Consider the following 22,685-nt stretch of genomic DNA (forward strand, 5'->3'; position numbering starts at 1 on the left):
TCACCCCCGTATGCATGGAGCGCACCCCCCATCCCAACAGTGTACGTACGGACAGTACCCCCACCCCCGTATGTATGGAGCATACCCCCACCCCAACCGTGTATGTATGACCCGTACCCTCACCCACGTATGTATGGAGCGTACCCCCACCCCAACCGTGTATGTACGACCCGTACCCTCACCCGCATATATATGGAGCGTACCCCCACCCCAACCGTGTATGTACGACCCATACCCTCACCCCCGTATGCATGGAGCGCACCCCCCATGCCAACAGTGTACGTACGGACTGTACCCCCACCCCCGTATGCATGGAGCGCACCCCCATCCCAACAGTGTACGTACGGACCGTACCCCCACCCCCGTATGCATGGAGCGCACCCCCATCCCAACAGTGTACGTACGGACCGTACCCCCACCCCCGTATGTATGGATCGTACCCCCACCCCAACCGTTTATGTACGACCCGTACCCTCACCCGCGTATGTATGGAGCATACCCCCACCCCAACAGTGTACGTACGGACCGCACCCCCACCCGCGTATGCATGGAGTGAACCCACACCCGTGTATGTTCTAAGCGTACATATCCTGAAATAGAAGGGTTGGGTGCAGAGTCCTCCCAGCAGTGCCCAGTCATAAGAGGGGTGTGTGCAGAGTCCTTCCAGCAGTGCCCAGTCATAAGCGGGGTGTGTGCAGAGTCCTCCCAGCAGTGCCCAGTCATAAGAGGGGTGTGTGCAGAGTCCTCCCAGCAGTGCCCAGACACAGGAGGGGTGTGTGCAGAGTCCTCCCAGCAGTGCCCAGACACAGGAGGGGTGTGTGCAGAGTCCTCCCAGCAGTGCCCAGTCATAAGCGGGGTGTGTGCAGAGTCCTCCTAGCAGTGCCCAGTCATAAGAGGGGTGTGTGCAGAGTCCTCCCAGCAGTGCCCAGTCATAAGAGGGGTGTGTGCAGAGTCCTCCCAGCAGTGCCCAGACACAGGAGGGGTGTGTGCAGAGTCCTCCCAGCAGTGCCCAGACACAGGAGGGGTGTGTGCAGAGTCCTCCCAGCAGTGCCCAGTCATAAGAGGGGTGTGTTCAGAGTCCTCCCAGCAGTGCCCAGTCATAAGAGGGGTGTGTGCAGAGTCCTCCCAGCAGTGCCCAGTCATAAGAGGGGTGTGTGCAGAGTCCTCCCAGCAGTGCCCAGTCATAAGAGGGGTGTGTGCAGAGTCCTCCCAGCAGTGCCCAGACACAGGAGGGGTGTGCGCAGAGTCCTCCCAGCAGTGCCCAGTCATAAGAGGGGTGTGTGCAGAGTCCTCCCAGCAGTGCCCAGTCATAAGAGGGGTGTGTGCAGAGTCCTCCCAGCAGTGCCCAGACACAGGAGGGGTGTGTGCCTAACACTCACAGCAGTGCCCCTGCAAAGAAAAGGGTGGAGTACCCACAGTTCCAATGCCCACAAATGTCAGTCAGGTGCACAAAGATCCTGCAGTACATGTACCACATGTGTGCGAGGCTGGGAGTATACACATGCATAGCGCAGAAAATAAAACATGTCCACATGAAGTCATGACCACAGTCTACATACACAAGTACAGTGACCACCAAGGACGCCACAAATGATGCAGGTGGAGACATCGCTCAGCATGCATGGCCCAAGTCTAATGAGGCCGTCACACACCCAGCCAATGTAGACACAGCTCAGCACCACATATTGGAATGACCCTGCAGGGAAGATGTCAGGTCACACAGAGGAAGGAACACACCTTGGGACGATGTCACCATGCAGTAACTGCTTACATGAACAAAGTTATGTACCAACAGCTTGTAATGGCACACAGATACCAGGGTCCACCCTATGACCAGCACAAGACTACAATTCCCACACACCCAACACATTACCACCACCCAAAATAATGGAGCAGGTCCACCAACAGCAATACCAGACAGACAGTAGTGTACTAAGGAAAAAGAAATTGCTTTATTCAGCATCCAAAAATCTGTTTGTCCCTTGAAAGTTCAAAATGTACAATGCCCATAGGGCAATCCAAAGTTCTAATCCAGGTGGGGGACACAGTGGGACGCGTGTCCCCTAGCTTGCCTGCACAGTCAGACACCTTTGTCTTCCAGAGGGGGGGGGGCATCATGTGGGGGGGAAGGACCAGGCACCGCAGGGACATGAGGGCGAAGGGTAGGCGTCGTGGGTGCAGGGACGGAGGACTCCACCACAGGGGGTGGGGTAGTGCCAAAGGCGGAGGCCAGGATGGCGCTGCACACCTTAGCAAGGTCCTCCAGTGACTCCCCTGCACCCGAAGGAACCACAGGCCCCATGGAGGGGGGGGGGTCGGAGGGATGGGTCGCAGCGCCACTGGGGGAGGGTGTGGACGGGGGGGGGGACTCAACCACCCTGACCAGGGACTCCTTTGACCGCTTGCGGGGTGGTGTCACTGTGGGGCTCAGGGACAGAGCGGCCATGAAGGAGTCTTTGCTGGATTTGTGGCCAGGAGAGCTGAGGGGAGGGGATTTGGAGGGAGTGGATTTTGTGGAATGCGGACTCCCACTCTGGCTGCGTGTCTTACGTTTGCCCCCCGACCCAGTGGGTGTGCCTACTTCACCCTGTGTGTGCGTGCCAGGAGGTGTGCGTTTGACCTTCCCTGCTGGTGTGGTGCCTGTGTCTGTTGTGGTAGGTGCATGCTGACGTCTGGGTGTACGTGGGACAGGCATGGGAAGTGTGGATGGGTCAGGGGTAGCGGGTTGGACGAAGCGCTGCAGGAGACCCACTGCTGCAGTCAGTGTCGAGTCAATGCACCTCAGCAAGTTGCGTTGGTCAGTCTGCAATGAGAAAATGCCCTCCAAGTATGCCTCCATGTTGTTCAGCACTTGGCTGTGGCCATGGAGGACATTAAGCATCGCAGCCTGACCAACCTGCAACTGCCGCTGGATGTCCACAGACTCGGCATTGGCGGCAGCAGTGGAGACAGGGGCAGGGGGTGCGGTGCCTGGCAGGAAGGAGATATGCGGTGACTGGGCACGCTGGGAAGGGACACGAGTAAGTGGGAGGTGGCTGATGGCAATGGAGGGGGCGGGGAGAGATGTTGTGCCGCTGTCAGCTGCTGGTGCAGCCTCCGCCCACTCGGAGAGCTCATCCTCGGACCCGTCAGCTTCATATTCTGTGGTGGCAGTGGACAGGTCCTCGGCCTCACTCCCCTCCGCCTCAGTTCCACTCGATGTGCCAGCCAAGATGTCACCGCTGGCACTGGTGCTCGGTCCCTCCGCTCCGTCTGTTCTGATGTCTCCCTCCGTGTCCCCCAACGATGCTGTGGGCAAGGTGAAGAGACAGCAAGTAATCATACACCTGTATACATATGTCACATGAGTCCAATCTACATAGGTTACAGTGCATAGCCTGAAAAGAAAGATGAGTAACATCTACAAAACAAGGTACATATGTAGGCCCTGCAACACAGAGTTGGTTGACCCACCATGCCACTGAAAAACTATGGAGAGCATGACACAATAGCAAATGACATGAAATGGATTTTGACAGAGGAGCCAGGCTCTGGGGACAATCCAGCACTGCATCTGCACCACACAGCGTTGCCGAAAATAGGGATGAGCAGGGACCATATCCATGAACTTTAGGCGCATGCTGCATAGGTAATACAGAAAACATGCCCACCATGACTGGCTCACTGCACCTTGAGTGTATGTCCAGACAAACATCACACACTGGCCAGACCTAGCAAGGAGATATCAGGTTTTGACATGTAGGCTTTGCCCGCACCAACCACCCCCTACATGAGACAATTTGTTGAGACACAGGAAGCACTTACATCTCTTAGTCTGGGTGAAATACACATGGGCTGGATAAATGCAAGATTGGACACCAAATACCCAAGGTGCGCCTGTCCAAATAATCATGTACAAATGGGCATCATCAGATCATTGTAACAAGACACACAGGCACTGGCCACCGTGAGTATGAACAAGGAAAATCAGGTCAGGCTGTACAGTGGACACTTGTACTACATTTTACATCAATATACATGGTGCCAGGGGACAATGGCACAGAGCACAACCTATGCTGTAGACACTGAGAGTGTCCACATTTTGTGATGACACACATGACACCTAGGAAAACATGCCCCAGGGGACAGTAGTGGCCACACAACTCCATGGTCCTGAATGGGAATGACTGCAACACACGCCACCATCCCTGCACTATGCGTATCGCAGACTCATGCACATCATGTCACAGGCCACAACATAGGACATGCGTGCTGTAAGGCATGACACTTGAGAGACTAACTCCCATGTCTGGACTCAGCACCAGGGCCAACTGACATGAAACCCACAAGTACTGAACTGGACAGGGCACAGGCAAGGTCCCAAAACCTGTTACACACCACCCCCACACATGATGCTACAGGCATTGTTCACGTGGATAAACTGGCAGCCTAGATAACCTTGTGAAGGAGTGACTACACACAGACCAGGGAACACATTGCAAGGAGGGGAAGGGAGGCAGGAGAGCACCGCTATATTGTGGGTAACAGGATCTGCGCAGCACCTTTAAACCCTGGCAGTGTATCCATGCAACTGTGGACTTACAAATGCTGGTGACACACAACAAACACACATGTACCTACCCCCTTCCTGCTGCTGCTTCTCCTGTAAGCGCCTGTCCAAGTCTGGAAAGACCACCGCCAGCACACGCTTGTGGATGTGGGTCAGACGGCGGCGCCCGCGGTTCTTATGGGTCTCAGGTGAGTTCCCCAGCAGGACCCGTGCGATCCTCCGCGTCCAGCACCGGATATCCTGCCAGCGTTTTCTCACCTGGGCCAGGCACCGCTTGCAACCCTCCGTCCTCCTCACGGCACTGACGGCGTTCATCCAGATCTGCTTCTTGGCAGAGGCGCCTACCTGTGAGGATGAACAAGTGACACTACATCAATACACCTGGCACATGTCACAGAGACACATATTAGAACAAATTTGCTGTTTACAACAAGGCATAGTATGCATCCAACGCATTGCATCTTTGTCATAGGGACATGATCCTCTGGGGAAGGGCAAAAGCAGTACGTGCCATTGAAAGTACACAGGTGGAATGAGGGCAACGACACAATCAATGATCCAGGCTCACACTGTGCATCACAAGCTACACCAGGATTATGTGCAGCACCTCAAAGCAGTCACATGCCACAGGCCACTGACGCTACCTCAGCAGAGTACACAGACACACACAGGCACAGGACATTCACCTGCCATTGCCAAATGCAGCTACAAACCTCACTCTGCACATGTGCCACTAGACGGGGGGGGCTCACAGGTGTGGGGCTGGCTCTGCACGTCAGACACACAGCACTGCTCCCTGCTCACATCAGATGGGCAGGGTATATCCATCCCTCATGCAGCTTAAGAGCTACACTCCACATATGCACCCACCCACATGACAGGGGACTTACACACACACCGATGTCCAGGGTACGAACACATCATGTGGACACTCTCAGCACAGGTACACAGAAGTAACACACATCTGTGGGTACAGTCACCTGTCACACTGGGCTGACCACATAATCACATGAGGACTGTAGAGGCTACTTTCCCAGGAGGATAAGACAGGCAGAATGTGGCATGCACCATGCAGTGATTGTCACAGTAAACACAATGTAAGTGAGGACGGCAGACATGCACCACAGCATGCTCTGGCTGGGAGACATCAGGCATTCCCCCCCTGGGACCCCCCTACAGTACATTGCATGTGTGTCACAACTGGACACAATGCCAGAAGTCACAGTCACAAAAAAGGGACACAGTCTGTGCTAGTGGACTCTGCACTCACCTGATACCCTGGTCGCCCATACAGCAGGGGGTACTGTGGCTGGATCACATCCACCAATGCCAAGTTCTCCTCCAGGGTGAAAGGCTGTGCCCTCTCCACAGACCTTGACATGGTTCCAGGGAATCAGGAGCAGCAGCTGGGTCGTAGAATCCAAAGATGTGCAGGCAAGTGCTCTCTCATGGGACCTGGCTGCCTTATATCTGCCTTGCTGGCCTGTTTCATGCACAGGAGTACAGAGTGATTGGTCACTCACATTTGCATCCTATGTTTCCTCCAATCCCTTCAAACCTAGCACAGTCAGTGGGTTTTCATTGTTTTTTTACTTGAGCATGATGTCAACTCCAGAACCACATTGCAACAAAGTAGATTCATTCAAACTGACTTTTGCTGTGCACCTGCAGAAAAAAATTCATACTTTAAACTTGGTCTCCATGACAACCAGCATGCATGTAGGCCTTTATACTTGTCCCTCATGTGTCCCCTATGTAATTTGGAGATGCACACACAGGTACGGTGCGTTCCGGGGCCCTAGGGCACCCCAAATGCATAGCAACGGCCCGCACAGGCGTGTGTACGGTCCGTATCACTATGGGTACGCATACGCGAGCACACCCATAGTGATAGTGAGCGTACGCGTGTGTGTACGGTCCGTATCACTATGGGTGATCTGGCGTATGCATACCCACAGTGATACGGACCGTACACGCGCCTGTACGCTCACTATCACTATGGGTGTGCTGGCGTATGCGTACCCATAGTGATAGTGAGTGTACGCGCGTGTTTACGGTCCGTATCACTATGGGTGTGCTGGCGTATGCGTACCCACAGTGATACGGACCGTACACGCGCCTGTATGCTCACTATCACTATGGGTGTGCTGGCGTATGCGTACCCACAGTGATACGGACCGTACACGCGCCTGTACGCTCACTATCACTATGGGTGTGCTGGCGTATGCGTACCCACAGTGATACGGACCGTACACGCGCCTGTACGCTCACTATCACTATGGGTGTGCTGGTGTATGCGTACCCATAGTGATAGTGAGCGTACGCGCGTGTGTACGGTCCGTATCACTATGGGTGTGCTGGCGTATGTGTACCCACAGTGATACAGACCGTACACGCGCCTGTACGCTCACTATCACTATGGGTGTGCTGGTGTATGCGTACCCATAGTGATAGTGAGCGTACACGCGTGTGTACGGTCCGTATCACTATGGGTGTGCTGGCGTATGCGTACCCACAGTGATACGGACCGTACACGCGCCTGTACGCTCACTATCACTATGGGTGTGCTGGCGTATGCGTACCCACAGTGATACGGACCGTAAACACGCCTGTACGCTCACTATCACTATGGGTGTGCTGGCGTATGCGTACCCATAGTGATAGTGAGCGTACGCGCGTATGTACGGTCCGTATCACTATGGGTGTGCTGGCGTATGCGTACCCACAGTGATACGGACCGTACACGCGCCTGTACGCTCACTATCACTATGGGTGTGCTGGCGTATGCGTACCCATAGTGATAGTGAGCGTACGCGCGTGTGTACGGTCCGTATCACTATGGGTGTGCTGGCGTATGCGTACCCACAGTGATACGGACCGTACACGCGCCTGTACACTCACTATCACTATGGGTGTGCTGGCGTATGCGTACCCACAGTGATACGGACCGTACACGTGCCTGTACGCTCACTATCACTATGGGTGTGCTGGCATATGCGTACCCACAGTGATACGGACCGTACACGCGCCTGTACGCTCACTATCACTATGGGTACGCATACGCCAGCACACCCATAGTGATACGGACCGTACACACGCACGTACGCTCACTATCACTATGGATAGGCCTATGGCAGCACTCCCATAGTGATAGGGAACATACACAGGCCCTCAGAGCGAATGTACGGTGACTTTCACACATCACAGTGGTGACAGGCAGCACACAGGAAGGAATAGAGCTGACATACTTGTCCATGGATGGACATCAAGGCATTGTCTGGGCAGTACTACATGTGTGGGGCACAGGTGTGAAAGGCTGTGATGTGGCACATTACTCCTGAGTCGAGAAGGCAATAGATGTATGATGAGATGTGTACAGATGTTATGTGTGATGGTGCAATATGTGCCAGGCATGCCCTTCACTCCTTTGACATGTGTGCATGTCGTACTGCACACTTGGGATGAGCGTCACTGGCATGGCACAGTCAACAACACACGCAAGTGTCCCCTGATGCCCGCTACAGGGGTTACCACTCCAGACATGTGACTACCCACGGTGCACCATGTGTCTATGTCATGTATGTGTGGTGTGTTCCCATTAGCTTGATGTTGGTGTTCCCTCAAAAGCATCAGCTGTTGCAGCAACCAACATGTGTCTGTGTGTAGATGGACATGGCACACTGTTACGCACACCAGGCCATATGTGGTATCAGATGTGAGGTGTGTATGTATGCATGGGACACGGAGTGGCGTAACAAGGACCTGTCTGCATCCTCTCAATGTATGTGTGGTGAGTCATGACATGTACACCTTAATGGCAAGGTGTGTGGGCTGTCCTAGTGTAATGTCATGTGACCTGTGGCTCTAGTGTTCCGCTACCTGTCTCTGCAATCGACATCCTACTTCTGCTGATGTGTTGATGTATGTCACTCCTGTGTTGCGTCTGGCTGTTCACTCACACTGGGACACAGCTAGTCCCATGCCATGGCATGTGGAGGTTCACAATCTCCGTGTGTAGCTGGGTCTTGGTAGGAGTGTCACCTGGCAGCCATACATGTCCAGGGCATGTAGCACATACCTGACTCCGTATGTAGCATATGTGTATTGACAGATTAACATGTGCTCAGTACATATAAATTGTTGTTGTAGTGCAGTCACTCTTCCTTGTCACTTCCAAATTACTGCAGAGCGCCGCCTCTTGACATGCGGGAGAATGACTGTATACGCTGCTACCGCTTCCCCCAACCGTTGATTGAGGAGTTGACGGCAAGGCTGGCACCACACCTGCAACCGCTGCACAGGTATCCTACTGCACTGACACCCAAGCTGAAGGTAATGGCAGCCCGACATTTTCTTGCCACGGGTACCTTTCAATATACCATAGCTCATGTTGGTGGCATGTCCCAGAGCATGTTCAGCCGTGTGCTGCATGATTTCGTAGAGGCCATGTTGCTTCACCTGGATGAGTTCATCCATTTCCCAACTCCTGAACTGTTGACTGGGGTCAAGCGTGGATTCTATGCCCTGGGAGGGATGCCCCATGTCATTGGGTCCATAGATGGGACACATGTGGCTTTGGTACCACCACAGGCACAGGAGGTAGCGTACAGGAATCGAAAACACTACCACTCCATCAATGCCCTTGTGGTGTGTCTGTCCAACATGGTGATTTCACATGTCTGTGCTCATTTTCCAGGATCAGCACACGATGCCTACATCATGAGGCATAGCAGGGTGCCTGAAATGATGACGCAGCTGCGCAACGAACGAGCATGTGTTGTTGGTGGGTACACTCTGTCTGTCCTGTATTTTGAGTAGACTTCCAGCACGACCGCTTCTTCTGTCCTACTTATGTACATGTGGTTTCCATGTAGGGGACGCTGGCTATCCCAACATGCCATGGCTGATCACACCTCTCCGCAACCCCAGCACGCCGGCCCAGCTCCGCTACAACACCGCCCATGGCCGGACAAGGCGAGTGATAGAGAGGACATTTGGCCTCCTGAAGAGCCGATTCAGATGCCTCCACAAGACCGGCGGCGCACTCCCATATGCCCCGGCGAAGGTCTGCAAAATCTTCATGGTCTGCTGCATGCTGCACAACATGGCAGTTGAGAAAGCTGTGCCACTCATCCTGGATCAAGATGATCAGGACCATCCACCCGTGGAGGACAAAGGGCTTGGCAATGGGGCTAGTGATGTGGAGGATGTGGTTCCACAAGAGGACATTCGGAGTCGGCTCATACGTGACTTCTTTGCTTAGTGGTGAGTACCAGTGTCTGAGTGTGCACGCATTGGTCCCCGTGTGGCATGTGTTGCGATGTGTGTGTCCATCTGCATGTATGCCACGTGAGTCAGAGGTGTGTGTGTATGTGTCACTCGAGTGATGGTGCCAGTGATGAGTGTATTTCCCCAGTCATAATTGTGACCTAGCATGTTGTCATCCTTACATGTGTCGAGTACATGCACATGCAAGTGGATGTGCTTTTTGTGGCTGACTTCTTGTGTGTCTCTCATCCCCAGGTACTTGCGCATGCCGTCTGCTGGTTGCATTGTTGTGGCACTGCTATTCCTCATGGACACGTCATCGTGTGCTGACTCAGCGTTACACGCACGGACAAGTTTGGAAGTCTCCTTAGGGTAAGGGATGCATCAGGGGTGTATTGGGTGTGGCAGTTGTTTACGATGTGTGCACACTGCCCCTGTCGATGTTTGGTTCCTCTGCAGACATGTCGCATCACCATGGGACACATTACATGTAGCTGGGTACACCTGAATAGATGGTCAAACTTGTTGACAGTCATCTGTGATGGGATTGTGATGATGGTCAAACTTGTTGACATTCATCTGTGATGGGATTGTGATGATGGCATCAATGTGTGTAACACTGCCCTCGGACACATACGGTTTGCATTGGCTTGACATGGTGTGGGACTTCCACATCAGAGGATCTATGGTGTATGGCAGCCTCTCCGTGAGCAGCAGGGGGTGTTTAGCTGTTACCCGACACTTGTGTGCCAGTTCCATGGCTATCACACATTTGTTACTCCACATGACCTGTGTATGTGTACTCCGAGTTGCCTCTGCATTCCCGAATACATGAATAATAAAGGTGTCCCTATGCCACCAAGGTGCCTATTCTCAGTCAATGCTGGTGTGTTGCCACGGTGCATACGGCATGTCTGGCATGGTTTTCCGTGATAGTGGCTATGTGTCTATGTGTCGAGTAGCAAGATGCAAGCTGTTTGTGTGGGATTAGACTCTGTATTGTGCATGATGTCCATGACTGTGTGGGTATTGTGACATGTGCAATCCCCATGCATCCAATGTTGGCCAGGCCACCATTCTCTGCATCCACCTGACTCAAGCTTGCAGGACATGGTTCTGCCACCTGTCCACACATACCTGGGTGCCCCCCAGGACACTCCACATGATCCCTGACCTCTGCGCATGGCTGTCACTGTACTCAATATGTCTGTCGGCACGGTTGTGCGGCCACCCCCTCAGCTGGTTGGGCCCATCACGGGTGTGTATGGTGCTCCATGTCTGTGTTGCCCAATACATTGTGACCCATGTGTGTCCTGTGCCAGACTCAGGCCCCAGGGTGTGGATGGTTGAAGTCATATGAGAACTCAGGCATGGTTAGACTTTACAAGACACATGTAAGGTAATAATGCAAAATGTAGGCATCATCTCTTTATCGTGTAACTTTTTATTTTTGTTGGGGTACGTGGGGGGGTATGACATGAGGGGCTTTCCGGGTGTGTGGAATCCAAAGTTCACTGGGGGAGTTGGTGTCCTTGCCATTGGAAATCCTCAGAGTCCATGCCACAGTCTTTGTCAACATTGGTCAGACAGTGACCAGCAAGTCCATGTGGCAGAGAATGTCTTTTGCTGATGTGCTGCTGTTGGTCCAGTTAGGCCAGGTGCCAGGCCAGGTGTCCTGGGAGATGGTGCTGTTGCGCCGACCCTCACGGTCTTTTCCGTGGACGACCCGCCCTCCTGTGGGAACCCTCAGAAGCAGGCCGTGACGATGTTTGGGATGCTCCGTCGGATGTCTCCTCCTCCTCCTGATCCCTCCCTGTGGGTGGTGATGTTCTTGGCCTGGTGGCACTGTCGTAAATAAAAATTCCTTTACCGGGACTGAATTTGATACAGAAACATTATAAAATAGCTCAGTAAAATGAGAGGCAGAATCCGTGATATTAGAGTTTCGGAATGGGCTTTATTCCAATAATCGATTATAATCGGATGCTTCAAGTTCCATCACCACGGGGGTTCAGGAAGTGAAGTACATACTTTATTGACAATAAGTAACTTTTATAGTACATACATTATAATGAAGTGAATACAGTAGGCGTAACAATTGATAAGGACATTGACGTTTGGTCTGCGTAACCGAAAATGGGTGTAATAATGAGTAAAAAGAAACATGATTGGTTATGATGTAATACATAGGTGGATCTATAAGATAATACTTGGCCTAGATGCGCGCGCAGCAGTATGACGTGTAATTGACGTGTAACTAGGGGGTGACGGGGACTTGACATTTAGCTCTATATGTGGAGACGAGAAGTCTGGGGGGTCAAGTCAACCTAATCCCAAATCATATCTAACATCCTATGTTTAAAGAACTATGTTATCCACAAAAGAAGGACTCTCGGACAGAATCTATTCTATACTGACTGTGCGTGCGTGTACAAGCGTCTAAGTGTCTACACTGAATGCGAGGGGGTAGGAATATTCCATGGTAACAGGGCTATGAATTACTTGCATGAGGACAGAGAAGTTGGGCCTTTTTGCTTGGTAACTGGAAGAATGTTTACTTAAACTACTAGGCAGGAATGCATCGGCTGAGGGGGAAGCAGATAATTCGAAGGTGAAATACAGTTCTTGGCAGAGAGTAGGCTGATGTCAGGCTTCGTGAGCCGCGCAGAGAATGAGACAAAGTTCATGGTCACAGATGCAGGCTCGGACTGGAGCTTTCAGAGGCAGAAGGCAAGAGGAGTTTTGATGACAGAATCAGGGCCTACTTGCCTGGACTGTAAAGTGGCATAAGTGAACCATATAAAGCCGGTGGCCTTTCATATTTAGGAATGGAATATCCGGCCTATTCATGGCGGATCTGTCAAAGGACATGTTGACGGTGGACGCACATGTGTTTGTGTCTTCATAACTGGAACTGGAGGGAAACATACATGTACTTGTGACATGCACATGGGACCGTTGGGGTCCAAGATAGGGGACATAACTGACCAGAAAAATCCATATTTCCACATTCCCTCCTTGTCCCCTACTTGCCCTTCAAGAGATATCAATCTTCATCAATCCATTGATCTGTTCATATAGCATCATTTGTTCTTCTTTCTTCTTCCGGGATCTTGAATGAAAATCTTGATGTGGAATGCACGATGTGGCACACAGACCACAAATCGCTGGTCCACATTGTAGACATAGACAGCAACTGAATAGTATGAGAAGGCCAATACCTAGGAAGGATAAAACTCTCCATCCCCAGGCTGATACCGCATTCCAAAACCAACTGGACCAAGTCCAAGTGCCTGGGTTCTGGTGTATCTGGCTTACAATCTTATGAAGGCGAGTGATGGCTTTATATACAGATGGCGAATTTTCTGGTATGAATACGCAGCAGCTTGATCCGATGACCCTACAAGCTCCGCCCCTATCAGCCAGGATGACGTCAAGGACAAGACGATTTTGAAGCACAACAATCCGCATAGCAGACTGCTCTTCCGTTAAATTGCCTAAGGCGGAAATAGTCTCATTCACTACTGCTTCAAGGGTTCTAGTTAATCTACGTATCAGCTTACTGTTAGTAACAGTACCTATATAGGGAAAGATGCCTTTATTAAAATCTACATACTTGTCCCATGCCGTCTCAGTGTAATCGACAATGGGGAGATCTCTCCGTTCTCTGTTGTGTACTAAATGAATATTTCTGTAATAATCAGGAGGAGCTAGGAAAACAGGTGGCAAAAGGAATGCAATGTAGCAGGTACCATCCCAATCTAGGGGTAGACGCATATATGCAGTCTGACCACATATAAAGTAGGAGTGGCGAGAAGCTCTAAATGAAGATTTTCCTTGATCACTGAATTCTACTATAGTAGTGCATTTACTATGGCCCATATGTATGGAACCAACCTTTCTTACACACAATTCACCCTTCGCTGGAAATACTGACATGGTGGGTAAGACTAGTTCAATTTCAGATACGACATTTAGAATCATGAGATTAGGTGTAAAATTACCTAATCCATATACTTCATTTTCTAGATCAGTTCCTGTTCTTTTGGGGCGACCCTCCTTGTCAGGGTAACAGACCTTGAGTAAAGCTAGGTTCAGATTTCCCCATACCCAATGATCTCGGTAAACTGCTGTGTCTGAGTCTATGGAATTAATTAAGCTAAACCATGCTCCACAGGAGCCATTATGTGTAAATGGATGTGGAAAGAAAGGCAGGACTCCTTCATAATTCTGATAGGGAGGGAGTCGGCCACACACCCAACAATTGGTGGCATTACTAGTCTGATGGGAATGATGTAACATACTAATGAAAGTGTTATTGCGGAGCGCAAGTCTATAAGACAATTCATGCGGAGGTAAGTCACTAAAAGAATGTTCAGCAGCAACATTATAAACATGTCTAGAAATAGGGTAATATATGTGCAACAACATACTTGTAATAATTATTAAAAGACTCAATAAAAACAAAATTAATAATGTCACTATGCAGTGGCTACGCAGTGATTTACAATACGCCTGTCGTTTCAACATTTTTCGGGTATTTTCTCTACTCAGGTCCAAGGGATACATGTCAGAGACAATTCAACCGCTTCACCTTGGAGAGGACTTAAACAATCAAATTGCTCGACTTGGTGGGCCTAAGCTTTAGTTTGTAATTTTCAGATTTGTTCGGTTCAACAAAAGGGAGTTTTGTATCAGTCTGTGAGGGGGTGCAGGGCACAATGTCTATATCCGAAGATAGTCCATGAAATTTCTTGATGTGGTTTGAATGAATCCAGCCCTTGCGGCCCTCGATCTTCACGGCTGTTCTTGTGGTCAACAGGACCAACTTGGGTGCTTTCCACCTGGGCTCCAGCTGAGTCTTTCGGTCGAAATTCCTCACAAATACAAGATTACCCGGAACAACGTCATGGGGTTTCACCTCAGTGTTGTCGGGAAAGGCTGCAGCTACCTGTGAACGAGAAGATTGTAGTGCAGACATCAAGGAAGCCAAGTAATCTGTCAGCATATTACAGTCAATATCAGTTATTTTGCGTGGTATAGGCGTCCCCCACATATTCGGTGGTCTACCGAAGATCACCTCATACGGGGATAGCCCTGTTCGAGAGTGTGCTACCATTCTCATGTAAAAGAGTGCAACTGGTAACGCTACTACCCAGTCGACACCTTTCTCTCTGCATATTTTGGACATTCTAATTTTCAGTATCTGGTTATGTCTTTCTACGAGACCTGCTGCCTCGGGATGTCGGACACAGTGGAATTTCCACTGATATCCTAACAGAAGTGAAACGTGTTTCATTAATTCGGATGAGAACGGCTGGCCGTTATCTGAGTAAACAGCACGTGGTAAACCGTATCGTGGGAAGAATTCTCGAACCAACTGTTTGGCAGTAGTCGGGGCAGTGTAATCTGAAACCGGGTATGCCTCCGTCCAACGGGACAGAGCGCAGACAACTACGAGAACATATTTGAATCCTCGACATCGTTCCATCTGGATATAGTCCATCTGGAGTACTTCAAAAGGATGATTAGGAGTATGAAATCCACCCTGTTCTACGGGAACGCTTTTTCCTGGGTTGAACTGACAACAGATCATACAGGTACGGACCTTTTGTTTTGCTGCTGCTCGTAAATGTTTATTGAACCAAATGTGTTGAATGCTGTCTAGCATAGCTTGTTCTCCTAGATGTGCTGGACTATGTATAGTGTTAATTATAACTTGGACCATTGAATCAGGAAGGAACCATACAGACTTTTCCTTCATCATCCATCCTTGGTCCGTTTGGATCCCTCCTAATTCAGTCCATTTCTTTATTTCGTCTGGTGTAGCATGTGTCTGTATGTCAATTACGTCAAGAGTAGGATCTTTAACTGTCATACAATGTGTCGGTGTCGGGACTATTGTCTTTGTCATGTCGGGGGTTTGAGTTTGAGCAGTCAGTTTAGCTGTTCTGTCGGCTAGATCATTGCCTTGGGAAATGATATCAGTAACCTTCGTATGGGCCTTACATTTCATAATTGATATTTCAGTGGGTAGATGTATTGCATCTAATAATGCATGAATGAGGGGTCCGTGCTGAATGTGGGCACCGTGGGAAGTTAAATAACCTCTCTCTCGCCACAGCACGCCGAAGTCATGTACAACTCCGAATGCATAACGTGAGTCAGTGTATATGTTGACTTTTTTATTCGTGGCTTGAATACAGGCTTGTGTCAGAGCGATAAGTTCTGCGGCTTGAGCTGACAAAGTATTTATACGATTAGTTTCAATGACTTCAGTATCTGTTGTGACTGCGTAGGCGGCTACTAACTCTCCTGTACTTGTTCTCATGCATGAACCATCTACATACAAGGTCAGGTCTGGATCTGACAATGGGACATCTGTCAAGTCTTGTCTGGGTTTTGTCGTTATAGTAATAACTTCAATACAGTCGTGGGCTAGTGGGTCTGTTCCGACTACTGGTAAAAGTGTGGCAGGATTCAATGTGTTACAGCGTCTGATTTCTATATGTGGCTGAAACAATGTAAGCTCGTATCCTGTAAGTCGCGCTATAGTCAAGTGTTGTGTTTGCGTTCTATTTACAAGAACCTCTACTGCGTGTGGTACTTGAACTGTCAATGGATGTCCTAACACTATGGCATCGCTTTGTCTGATTGCTAAAGCTGTTGCTGCTACTGATTTTAGGCATGCAGGCAAAGCCTGAGCTACGGGATCTAATGTACTAGAAAAATAAGCACATGGTTTGTGTGCTCCTGCTTGTTCCTGTGTGAGTACTGACAAGGCAGTACCTTCGCGCTCTGTAACAAAAAGTGTAAACTGTTTTCTGTAACATGGCGTTGCTAAAACGGGTGCTTGACATAAAGCTTTCTTTAAGCTTTCAAAAGCTTGTGTGTGTTCCTGAGTCCAAGGGAGAACAGTCGATGTGGCTGCCTCCTGTGTGGTTAACTGAATGAGGGGTTTTGCTAGAAATGCATACTGAGGGATCCACTGCCTACAATATGAAGTGAGGCCTATGAAAGCCCGCACCTCCTTTTGTGTCTTGGGTATTGACATGTTAGCTATCAACTGAATGCGGTCGGGTGTAAGCTGCCTTCCCTCCTTGTCCAGCGAGTGTCCAAGATAAACAACTCGCTGGACACAGAATTGCAGCTTAGAAGGGGACACCTTGTGCCCTTTTTCGGCTAGAAATTGTAAAACTGTCAGTGATGCTTTTTCACATTCGGGTTCGCTTCGGGCGGTGATCAGCAGATCATCGACGTATTGAAGCAAGGCGGTGTTAACTGGCATGTGGATACTGTCAAGTTCTCGTTTCAGTGCTTGGCTATAGATGCTGGGGCTTTCTGTAAATCCTTGAGGTGCGCGGGTGAATTTAAAGCTACGCCCATTTAAACTAAATCCGAACAAATATTGACTTTCCGGATCTATTGGGACGCTGAAAAAGGCATTTTTGAGATCAATTACAGTAAAGAATGTTGCTTCGGAATCAATAGCTGTCAATAATGACGAGATATCTGGGACCACAGGAAATTGTGGCACAATGCATTTGTTTAACTCGCGCAGATCAATAACCAATCGATATACTGGCGGCGCTGTAGGATCTGTTCGTTTAAGAATCGGAATTATCGGTGAGTTACATACATTGGAGTCTGTTTTTACAACTACTCCTTGGGCAATGAGCTCGTCAATGATTTGTAGTAAAGCCGCTACAGCATCTGGTGGTAGCTTGTATTGTCGCATTCGTGGTAGCACCACTCCTGCCTTTAGCGTGACTCGATATGGTGTAATATTCATGCAACCAACATCAGTAGGGCCTTGTGCCCATAGATGTGTAGGTAAAGTCTGCAGTCGGGGATCCATGTCTCTAGATACATAGTGACCTTTAAAATCACGTAAAAACAACCTTACTCCTTCCGGAGAACAACATATTATGGCTCCTAGGGCTTTCAACGTTTTTATTCCTAACAAGTTTTCTGGACATGATTTAGTAAGCAATAGATCTGTAGTTCGGGTCAGAGGTCCTATCGTAAGTGGAAGAGGCTGTGACACTTCATTAACAATAGGTTTTCCTGAAAAACCAAGGGAAATATTCTGTGAGCCTGAGAGGGGTGCCCCTGGAACTTCACTACGTTTTATAGTTGTTCGACTTGCCCCTGTATCGAGTAAAAATTTTCTATCTTGACCTAATAATTTACTATGTACATAAGGTCCTTCTTGATCTACAGGAATCTCGATAAGGGGTAAGTCAACTTCCCTCTCTAGGCTAGTTCATGCGTAACGCTGATACTCGGGATATTCATACTGTGCGGTCTGATACATTTGTCGTGTTGTTGTCTGTGTGGCAGCAACAGGCAACGGTGGTGCAGCTGGCACAAACTGTATTGGCTGTTGTGCGGCTGGCATGGCCTGGGCATGCTGCGGAGCTCCTTGTTCATTCTGATCTTGTCTTAGTGGCCGTGATCTTTCTTGTGTTTTACCTATGGCGATATTATGTTTTAGCACTGGACAATCGTGTACGTAATGACCTGGCTTTTTACAATAATTGCATGTCCCTTTTACAGGTCCTGCTGAATCGGAATGTGTCATACCCTTTTTATGTCCTTCAGCTGGAACTGTCTGGGAAACTAGCATTTTCATTTTCGTGTCTTTCATGCGTCTGTGTTCATGTTCTTGTTCCTCTCTAATTCTATTGTGGTGGTACTGTAACATTTGTAACATTTGTGTTGGAGTGTTACCTTGCCAGGTACTCTCGAATTTTAATACTCTATTCTTTACTGGGGGCAGGGCATTTTCCACTAATTTTGTTACAAACAGATGCGGGTATGATTCGCTACTTGCTTTTATGCCACTATTTATACCAAAACATTTCTCGAATCGGGCATAGTAATCGCTAGTGTCTTCATCTTGCTTCTGTTTACAGGCTGAAATTGTACCCCAATCTTCCTTTTTCGTAGTTAATAAACGTGGCAGTACCTGTACTAGTAGACCTGGTAGTGCTTTAGTTTTGTCCCCAAGCCCCGAACCTGGACCTCGGGCCCTTTCTTCTGCTTCTAATGCTGACCATTCTATCTTTTGGTCACCTACCTCCCACTCTTTTTCCTTGAGTTTCTCATAAATGCCAGCAGGCATCAACACCTTTAATATTGTCATGATGTCGGGGTAGGTATACTCTCCCATGAGTAACATGTCTTTAATTTCTCGGTGAAAACCCGCTGGGTCTTTGTCATGACTGGGTACCACTTTCTTCATTTCTAACAATTCTATTTTCGATATGGGCGTATATACAAATACGCGTTTAAACTGATTGTCCTCGCCTTTTATTGGGTGTACTTCTCGTAAGGGATTCTGTCTATCCAGGTGATACGTAGTTCTTTCCTTGACAGGCAATGAGACATGCTCTGAGCATACAAAAAGAATATACTGCTTTCTTGATACTAGAATTTCTTTAATTAATTTAGTACCTGGACCTCTCCATTTATTCATAAGCAATTCAGTCAATATGTCAGGTAAGGGACCAGGGTCCGAATGCTGACTCTGATATAGTATAATGAGTTGTTGAATCATATAAATCCCAGCTAACCTCTGCTCATCTGGGGTGAGATTCAAAAATGTGCGTACTACTGTCTCATCACTATATTTTCCGGGACTGTCCACCCAATGAACAGCTGCCCTTGCTAAATCTTGTTCATCCATAGAATCGAGAAAATGATAACCCCTTCGTTCTCGGAGTAGTTTGTCGGCGGTTTGGAACGAATGCTCGTTAGACCTTATGTTAATTATAGGTATTTGGAAATTCCTGTCATTATCTGGACATATTGGACGTATTTGGTCAGTATGCCATCTAGTCTGATTCCTATTACAAGATCTTCCTCTACCTACATAGGCTATGGTGTCCGACTGTCCTGCGGGCAGTCCTGACCCTTCTTCCTCGCTTTGCTCGAACTCGTCTGTCTCTAATCTCTCTTCGTGTAGGCGTTCTATTTCTTTACGGATCTTTCGGCACATGGCTATTATACAATTTTGCTTATCGTGTCTCCCTTCTGATATATTCTGGCTCCATTTTGTAAGAATTTTCATTGCTTCCGGATCTACCCCCGGTCGGTCTTGATTTCTGATCACACAGTTTATGAGGAAACGTAACAGTTCCCCCTGTATCTCTACTTTCTGGTATTCCATAGCTCTGTTAATACATTCTGGATCTCGCCCTGTTTGAACAAAATGATATATTTTATCTAGATGCGCAGTCATTCCTGGTAGCTTCGCTAAATACCCTGCGGCTCGTCTGATACGTAATGATGCCAGGATCATTTCGTCCTCTTTACCGAGCACCGGGTCATATCTACAATCTATAAGAAGTTCCTTAAGCGTACGATCACTTACGAATTTGGGTGTACGTGAATGCGCTGACTCTTGAAAAATAAGTTTATTTATTCTAGGTGGCGTAGAAAAAATATTGGTAGCACCTCCCGTGGCCCCGTCTGGGGCGTCGGGTGTGAAAGGATTCGTCGAACGTGACACAGCAACTATAGGCGTGGACTCAGCTATAGAAGTACCTGTAGGAACAGATGCAGAAACAGATGTGCTTGCCGGAACTTGTGACTCGATTTGTTGCTGTAGGGATACGGGTGCTGGATCTTGGCGTTGGACCTCCCTGGTATGCGGTCTACGTGGGGCGGAATTAGCATACTCGGGAGCTGCGTCATCTAAATATGAGGAAAGAAAAACATCCTCTGCGGTTCTAGGATGCCCCTTAGGATGTACCTTGATTGGGAATAATGGGGGTGGCAAGTCTTTCGGTATCTCTGGAGTAGCCTTAGGTAATCCTTCGGCCAGAAGGGGATACATACCATTCATAAGGGCATTTCTTTGTCTGTCTACTTGCTCTGATTTCACTCGGATACCTTCCTCAATTAATAGATTCTCTCGAACTTTGCTTGAACTTTCTTTACTCTTCTCTTCCTGTCTACGTGCTTTTTCTGTACGTCTATGAGATTCTTTACGCCATAACTCAACGGCGTCTTTCTGTGACTGTCTGACTTTCCTTTTCCATAACTCCTCCTCGACTTTCATGATGCACTCTGCATCCCAGGTCCCCGCTGTGGGCCACCTCTGACTTTCTGGTAATCCCTTGGTGTAGTCTACCCATAAATCAAGAAATAATATAGCGTCTAAGCCATGTTTGTGATACATAAAGTGCCCTGGAGTGTCCCTAGGAGGAATAGGGACGGCTTCTTCGAGAACCCCTTTTCTGGTAGTGATCTGTCTTAATTTCGAAAAGAGCGGCATATTGAGAACTGACCTTATACTTGATTTTGACCTGATACTTGAATTTGAACAGACTTAATACAATAAACACGATAATGAACAGTCATTCATACCACGATATACAGAACATACTTAAACACTTTAAACATTAAACCTTTAACTGAAACAACAATGATGATCGTCTGCATAACTAAATCACCATGCTTAATTCTTGACACTTACTAGATACTTCGGAACACTTGATATACTGCTAAACAGTACAGATACACTGCTAAAACAGTGCAGACCGGATTTGTGTACCCAAACCCGTCTTGACCGGCACAGCCTATGTGCACGTCAGAAATGCCTCCCCAGCAATGGTACTCACTGGGTAGCTTCGGAAACGGAAGGCCTCAGTAACTTGAACTTGAACCGGACTGGACTGGACTCGACTCGACTCGTCGGACACTGGGCTTGACTTCGGACTGGTGGGTCTCTGTATACCTCGGATCTTGCTCTCTCAGCTAGGCTCTGGTCGGGATACTTCGCACTTCTCACCGCCTCGTCTGGGTGTTGATCGCAGTCTCAGTCGCCCCCGCTTGACCGGAGGGAGATACAGGAAATCCTGCTGGTACGCGTTATTGTCCGTCCAGCTGTGGCAGGAGACCGGGCCTGCAACTCACCGCCGGCGCGTGAGATGAGAAAGTGTCCCTGTTCGGGCGCCATCATGTCGTAAATAAAAATTCCTTTACCGGGACTGAATTTGATACAGAAACATTATAAAATAGCTCAGTAAAATGAGAGGCAGAATCCGTGATATTAGAGTTTCGGAATGGGCTTTATTCCAATAATCGATTATAATCGGATGCTTCAAGTTCCATCACCACGGGGGTTCAGGAAGTGAAGTACATACTTTATTGACAATAAGTAACTTTTATAGTACATACATTATAATGAAGTGAATACAGTAGGCGTAACAATTGATAAGGACATTGACGTTTGGTCTGCGTAACCGAAAATGGGTGTAATAATGAGTAAAAAGAAACATGATTGGTTATGATGTAATACATAGGTGGATCTATAAGATAATACTTGGCCTAGATGCGCGCGCAGCAGTATGACGTGTAATTGACGTGTAACTAGGGGGTGACGGGGACTTGACATTTAGCTCTATATGTGGAGACGAGAAGTCTGGGGGGTCAAGTCAACCTAATCCCAAATCATATCTAACATCCTATGTTTAAAGAACTATGTTATCCACAAAAGAAGGACTCTCGGACAGAATCTATTCTATACTGACTGTGCGTGCGTGTACAAGCGTCTAAGTGTCTACACTGAATGCGAGGGGGTAGGAATATTCCATGGTAACAGGGCTATGAATTACTTGCATGAGGACAGAGAAGTTGGGCCTTTTTGCTTGGTAACTGGAAGAATGTTTACTTAAACTACTAGGCAGGAATGCATCGGCTGAGGGGGAAGCAGATAATTCGAAGGTGAAATACAGTTCTTGGCAGAGAGTAGGCTGATGTCAGGCTTCGTGAGCCGCGCAGAGAATGAGACAAAGTTCATGGTCACAGATGCAGGCTCGGACTGGAGCTTTCAGAGGCAGAAGGCAAGAGGAGTTTT

The sequence above is a fragment of the Triturus cristatus genome, chromosome 9 (assembly GCF_964204655.1).
Source record: "Triturus cristatus chromosome 9, aTriCri1.1, whole genome shotgun sequence".
Lineage (NCBI taxonomy): Eukaryota > Metazoa > Chordata > Amphibia > Caudata > Salamandridae > Triturus > Triturus cristatus.